Source organism: Notothenia coriiceps, unplaced genomic scaffold (assembly GCF_000735185.1).
Source record: "Notothenia coriiceps isolate Sejong01 unplaced genomic scaffold, NC01 NC01_scaffold00015782, whole genome shotgun sequence".
Taxonomy (NCBI): Eukaryota; Metazoa; Chordata; class Actinopteri; order Perciformes; family Nototheniidae; genus Notothenia; species Notothenia coriiceps.
Genome location: NW_011348483.1, coordinates 6,321 through 14,207, shown reverse-complemented (window position 1 = coordinate 14,207; position 7,887 = coordinate 6,321).

The window sequence follows — 7,887 nt, the reverse complement described above, 5'->3', positions numbered from 1 at the left end:
AATACTAATTGTGGGCTTATCATGTTGATTCGGCCACAACAGAAAAAGAAAAACAAACTCTCGCTCTCTCAAGAGGGGCAGGTCAGCCAAAAAGGCCAAACGGGCCGTTGCCCGGGTAACATTAGCCCGTACCTGTGCACGTCCCTGCAGCAGCAGTGGATAACAGCTTCTGGCCTGGACACAGTTTGCACCTCACCGTCACATTCCTGTCTATTCTTCGGACAAACTCAAAATAATGGGCATACCTCCACCCCTCGAAAGTTATCGCTGACTCAGCCATGTTTATGCAGCACTGCAAGTAGAGATGTGGACGCGTAAATATATAAACCTGCGGCGGAAACCCCTCTTGTCTGTCAGTGTGATGTGATTTTATAAAAGTAACGAAGTAACGCGTTTCGGGGCAATGTTAGTAACTGTAGTGTGATTACTGAATTATAAAAGCGTTATAAAAGCGTTACACTACTCCGTTACCGACAAAAGTAATATTATTACACCCAACTCTGGATGTATGTAACAGTAAGACAGAGAAGGTAAGTGTGCACCCACATGCACTATTTTAGTTTTGATATGCTATTGTAAATACTCCTGTGTGCTGTGTTCAGACTCAAGTAATGTGTGTGATGCCACATTCAGGACATTCAGTGTCCTTTTTTTAACAGAAGACCGTAGCTAGAAGCTGCAGCTAGACTGCAGAAGCATTAGCTTTTAGTTTTTGAGGATGGAACAACTTCTCACACAGATATAGGGAGGCTAGACCTCTACAATTGGTTTACTTTGGTTTATAAGTTAATGTTAAAGACATTTATGTTATTGATTTCTGACGCACTTTCTAAATAATAAAAAGGCAGTTCATATTTATCTTACTGCATGTATTCATTAATGAAAAAGAATCCATGTGCAGTAATATAGAAAATTGAGGATGCAACGCATTGTTATGCATCAGGATATTGAATTGAATCGTTGACAGGATAATCGTAATCGAATCGTGAGACCAGTGAAGATGCACAGCCCTAATGCAAACAGAAGCTGGTTGTTTTGTAAGTCCTTGGTGTATACCTACAAGTATTTAATAAGACAATAAACAGTTAGAAACTGCACACATCTTCTGCTTTGCATAGCAGAGAGATTTCCTCCGAGCTGAAGCATGAGTCGTATTATTTCCTAGAACATGATGTGCTCTACTTTCCTGCAGTATAACTATACTTCTGCTCCGGTGAATTGATATAATGTTGTAACCAGTTGGATTCTTACAAAAATAAATCTTGGACTGCACTGAGTTTGATGGTTTGGCCTGAAGGCAAGCCAAGCACATTCTTCATTAGGCTTATGTTATTTCCCTCTAGTGTATTTCTCAGATTTTTTTCCATTTGCAACTGAATGATTGACAGCGGAAACACAGACAGCAAAGCTTTGAGGCACTGGGAACTTTCTGAATGTTTTGCTGAAGGCACAGACATCAAATTGACTTATTGCTATTTTGCAGTAAGTTAATTGTATTTGTTTTGATTAGCCTATTTGGTTCATGAAGAAGCGAGCCATCCACTGATTAATTTGTCATATTAAGTCCCTTCACAAATGCTATAATATTTGATTTGATTTTCCAACACGTTGTTTAAGTATCTGAGAGTTTCGTTGCACATAAAAAGTTCAGTATTACATTAATCTTCCGTCTGAAATGCTGCCATACTGCCAAAATTGAAGGCAGTTGATACTTCTGTCATTTCCAGATTGACATTGTGACAGTAAAGTGACTGACAATAGGGGAATTAAACCCAAGGATTTATTCAACATTTACACGGCTATTGAAGATTGGTTCAAATCAGCATCGTGTGATAATACAAGATAATTGGACAATATTTTCTGATTAGGAAACCGAGTTATTTTCTCGCAGATTAGGACCTGATTGTGACTGATTAGGCTGTTTGTCTCTTCCTGTCCAACTTGTAAAAACTCAGAAATGTTTCTTTTATTCTGACAGTGACGTGCTGCTCTTGTTTGTTACTTTGAATCTATCAATCATTTGCCTGCTGAGCTGAACCCTTTAATCTCATTATCAATGTAGTTTAATGACCATTGAAACAATGACCTCATTCATTAAATGCCTGGCCCCTGCTGTGTGATGTAGGGCCTCCTCCTTAAATCGGCATCAAAATGTAATACATTTCTCTAGCTTAGGAAGGTTTCTCCACTATTAGAAACCTTATGTATGTGAATATGTTATGGATGTTTTATTACATAGTGGATTTATTCTCTGCCTGAAATTAGTATCTGCAACTCAAATTGAGAAGATTGCTCATGTACACAATGTAAACCGTAACTCTCTTTTGCCAAGACTCATCATTAGTTAATTAAGTGCTTCCATAACAGCTATTTTATGCAAGCCAACAACTCAATGATTCATGTACAAACAACCAATTACTGTTGTCTTCAAAGAACCACTTCTTCTTTGTATTTCTCTTGGTTTGCTCCTCATATGGTTCATATTTATCAGACAAGACTTAAGAGTCATTAGTTTTAACTGGAAGAGGAGATTAAAGAAAACACAAGTACAAATACAATGTCAGAGCAAACTCACACACGCTGCACCGGGTCCAGTTCCCTGTCCTCCTCAACAGACTGGTACCAACATGTATTAGATTACAGCTGAGACAGTGTCAGGTAACTGAGGATTCCCTTTGTATGTACTGCTGGTTGGTGCTTTGTGCTAATTTAATTTGATAGCATCGGGGATTTACGGCATACATGAAGCTGTCCACAGAGTATTTTTATGTAATACAGAACACAATCATATCAACTGTGTGGAGAGCAGGACACATAAAAGCATACTGCTGAAACAAAACCAAATATAACCCAGCTAATGTTTCCAAGGAAGGCTCCAAAGACAACTTCATTTGATGGAGAATAGTCAAAACATTGCTTAGCCCAAATCCAAACCATCTTGCTGTGTTTTACTTGAAGTTAATCCCACTAACAAAACTGTTACAAACACTAATCACTGGCTACATTTGTTCAATGTTAAAGTTAAGGTATGTGACAAGAAAGCCTTTATGAAGCCTTCAAAAGGGAATATTAATAACTAAAGTTGACGTCAATGTGATGCTGGAAATGTCCTGTCAGTGATGACTGTGTTTAGGAGCTTTGCCTAATGTCTAGATACTATCACGCCATTTTCTATAGAACCTGCTTTACCAGTTTGACATTTGTGTAACTGCAGCAAGTTTCTTTCCAAAACGTGCTGCTTCCCTTGTGTTTCTTACCAAGTATGTTAGGATATGTAGGTGACCTGAGCCAAGACTCGAGATGTTTTGGTGTCTAAAGTCAACATTCGATTTTGTCCACAGTGAAATCCATTTAGCTGAGTTTCATGGTTGGAAATTGCAGTGTAGATTGCACCAGACTGTTTGCCTTGAGGAGAGCAGATGGTAGCTTGAAGTTTCCCTCAGCGAGTTATTGCCCTTCAGGGTCGAGGAAGGAGGGCTTTTGCAAAGTCAGCCTGCTTGAAAAAAACAGACCCCTGCCCTAAACAGATAAGGGCCCATTAATGCCGGGAAGGATGTAATCTGTGAGGAGAGGGAGAGAAGGCATGCAGCACTAAGAGGCAGACCATTGTTACCTCAAACTAGAAATTACATAACATAATCATAGGGTACACACACACACACACCACACACAGTTTGCCGTGTCCCAGTTTATGACTTCATAGGAATTCTGAGCAGGTTGAGTCAACACTATTTGAATTTACTCAAGGACGTCACTATGCATGCCAAAGTCAAACAATAGTTTCGGCAATGGTGAGAACTTTTCCCGTTTTATTGGCAGAAGCTTTCCAATGTCACCTTTTTGAAGTCAGTCACATTTTGCATATTTCCTTCCACAAAACCATAATATATACTTAAAGTAACCGATAAAAGGGACGATGGACAGACATACAACCATTTTCTTTGTAAAAGATACAAAGTGTACAGAATAGAAAAGTGAAATAACAGTATTTAGAAACGGAATGACAATATTGGCTAAATAAAATGCAAACGTAAAAGAAGAATTTGTATCAGATAAGACAAACTCTGTACCACAGAGAGCCGTAATGCATTCTTGAAAACTGCAAATGAAATGAAATGACATATTGTTATGCTGTATATTGAGACTGTGATTTTGATGGAGTTCACACCATATGCACTGCCACAGGGCAACTTGATCTGTCTTTTATCATCCCTAACCAACAACGAGCATCAAAAGCCAGAAGATGATTGAACATGTTTCATTTGTGCTTATATCTCGACTTGGTTAAATGCCAATCTCTGCAAAACATCCTTTGTTTGTACAGCATGCAGAGAGCCCACCAGTGCACAAGAAAAATAATTCACTCATCTCTGCTGCATTTCTCGTCTCGTGTTTTGATATGTGTCTACAGAAGTAAGATAAGACTGTACCTGCCAGTGAAATGACTCTGCTGTCTAAGTCTGTTTATTGTGAGGCCTTAGATAATATCTCCTCACTTATTCAACACTGGTTCTGTTCAAGGGCCAGCAGCCTGTCTTGTTGTATTAATCTCCCGCCATGCATTGCTTTCAGTGGAAAGTCAACACTATAGTAGCTCTCTTGGCTTTGACAAAGTACTTTATATTTCACTCTACTAGAACATCTGCAATGGGAAAGTCCAGTTTGGCTCGAGTGGTCAGTGGCCACACAAGATTTAACGTTCCACCAGATGTCATTTTCATGTTCGGCCGCTGTACAGAGGGGGAAAAAGGTTTATTTTCCTAAGTGTCTGCTACTCATCTCTGCTGGCGAGAAGAGCGGACTCTGGAGAGTGTGGTGTAGCATGCCAAAGCAAACCCACAGAAACTTGATGAGCGTCCCACTGCCGTAGCTCTGGGGATAAACTAGCAGTCCATTGAAATTCCTCTGATATTGGAACCTGGCTCGCCGCTCAGTGCTGACTGATTATCCTTTCCACCAGAAGTACAGACTCACACTCGCACGCACCATCACTGCTTTGGCTCTATTCAAAACAAAAAACTGCTGCCCTTATTTTTCATGTCCTTTATCTAGCTTATGTCCTGCATATTATTATGCTCTATTCTGAAACTCCATTTAGTGATAAACTCAAGTTTATTTTTTATTAAAACCATAAGCCTGGTTTACTTAAGGAGGGAACTTATTAAGAAGTAGACCCAGTTGAGCTAGATTTTGAGTTAAACAGAGGCAAAACTACAGCTACTTATATAAATATAAAATATTGGCCACTTTGGACAACATTTACTTTTAAAGTGGATTATGCTCCTGTTAAACACCTCCATGTTATGCTTCATTTTCATTTATGTCGCTTTTTACATCCCGATTATATTGTTTTGTTGTTGAAAAAGTTTACGTATTTTTTTATAGCATCACATCTTTTGAATTTAGTCGAGCTATCATTAAATGTTCCTGATGGAAGTCCACATGCCTCCTGCCTCTAGCTCATGTTGACACATCACTTTTACAACCAGAGTAAATTAGTCAAGCCCTTATGGAGTCTCTGTAATTGCCTTGGTTAAAAAAGTGACGACAGGGTAAGAAATGCATGCTTATGGTCTTAAATGGTACCAAATGGTTTGGAAATGTGTTTTTGAAGTGACGTTATTGCCTGGCTTTCAGGCTCAACATGTGTAAAACTAAAAGAAGCATCCCATTAACATCTTATTTTATTATTCATACCAATCATTAAAAAAAGGAACTCTGAGGCTGTCATTCCCTTCTTTTATTTTGATTGTAAAGTTTGATGTATCCATCATCCAGCTTCAATTGCATGCACCTGAAATGACCCTTTTCTCAACAGGAGGCTTCATGAATAGAAATGAAAAAGGGAAATGGTATTGCATGCTGGCAGAAGATGTTGGCTTTAAATAGAACTATTCCCTCTGTTTTCCACTCATTGTTTTTCTTTCTAAGGCGTGTCAATCACAGCTACAGTAGTCCCAGAGGCCCCTCGCCTGCTGTGCTGTGCGGTAGGTAGATGGTACTCAGTCTGCTGTTTGTTTGGAAGAGAGATTCCTACAGGCTATAACCGGGTTCAATGGGAATTCCACATATGGGTTCAGCCATGCAGGTTGTCATGCAATACGAGGCACATATGGGAACTGAAGGTCTGATATTAAGAGGCACTTAAAATGTGGCATCAATCTTTTAAGTGATTTAATATCTAGCAAATGTTGAGTTTGGCATGGGCTGGAGTACATTTTGGATTCCATATAGACATATCCTATCAGTTACACCTGCTGAACGTAGGCCATATTCAGACCAACGTTAGCACTGCTGCAAATTTGTTTGAAATATATTAGAACAAAAGTTGAGAACATGGAAGCAGAACTGGTTGTATTTACTCGTACTGTACAATTATAGCGACAACTATCTCGACTCATCCAAGGAAATGTCATGTCCTGGGATTGATCGTGCTAAACTGTGTATTTCCTCCCACAATAAAAGATCTATAAGCAGATAACAGAGGGTACAATTTAAACTGGAACAGATGGATTCAGTTGTTGTGGTGTAGGAGGACCTCACAGTTGTTACAGATGTTTCCAGTTCGTCTGAAATGATACATTAATAGACTGGTTTTACAGGGTGTCTCTTTATGTCTACAAACAGCACCTTACTGTATACTTGTGGCATTTCCCTGTTAAAGTTATTACAGCTATAAAACAGTGTATACTGTGACTATAATGGGCAACTATTTTAGATGTATTCTCTTATTGCTCACAAGACAAAGAACACATTTTCTATAAAGCAGCCTAATCCCATTGCTGCATTTCATTTCACTCAAACAGCCCTTGCCAACCGAGACGTCTAAAATAATTGAATTGTGACCAGCTCTAAAGCTGCAGGGTATGCTACTTGCCAGAGGTATTTATGTTGCTTCTACAAGATACTGTTTCCTTAATTAGGCTGGGATTTCAGCTTAGAAATTCCTCTCCAAAACGCCAGACCCAGCCATCTCATGAGCAAATCATCAGGAAGCCATTCTTCTCAAATGAATGGGTCAGGGCTCTGGGCAAACAAAAATACCTCATCTCTCTGGCATTTAGAGCGGAACACAGATCTTTTGGGGTTGCTATTTGATAGAATGCTACATTTGTCTGGCCTCTGTTGTTAAAGAGACAACATTCCCTTCAGACTCAAGTATGTACCTTCCATAGGAATGTTTTTTTTACCAGCAATTTGTTCTAAATTGGTGCCAGACGTTTTCTGTAGCTAAAAGTATGCTTTGATACTTGGACGTAATAAAAACACAAACAAACTGGGAAATTATGTGTGCAATGGTTATAAAAGCAAAAGTAGAAAGTCACAGGCACTAATCCTTGGTCGGCGGATCTAATTGTCCATTAAACTGCGTAATTGGTTCAGTTTTTTAAAGGTTAATTCTGGGTTGATTCTGTTTGGCAATGCCCCCGAAAGTGGCATTAGATTCACATGAAGCCTTTGAGCAGGTTGCAGAGGTGAATAGATTTCCAGGTGATATAACACACCCAAGGCCTTCTTATTGGAGAATAACTGCATACAAATAGTTCAATTATGTGCTGCTAGTTATTTGAAACAGGTCTATAAATCTAATATTGAACTGCTTCTAATGTATGATCATTTAAGCGGACTCTCTACAAATGAATCTTCACAAAGAAAATGGGATCAAACCATTTTTGAAGGGACAATAACCTTATAAAACAGAGCAATGAACTAGACTGAAAAATCAACAACATGATTATAGAACAAGACAATCTAAAATCCGATTTTGCATCAACAACATTCTTTGACATGAGCAGACTGCAAATGCTTACCGCCCATTCAGCCACACCTGTGTTTTCCACGCTGCTTTTTGATCTTTCTCCTGTGAAACTCCATAATGGCAGCATC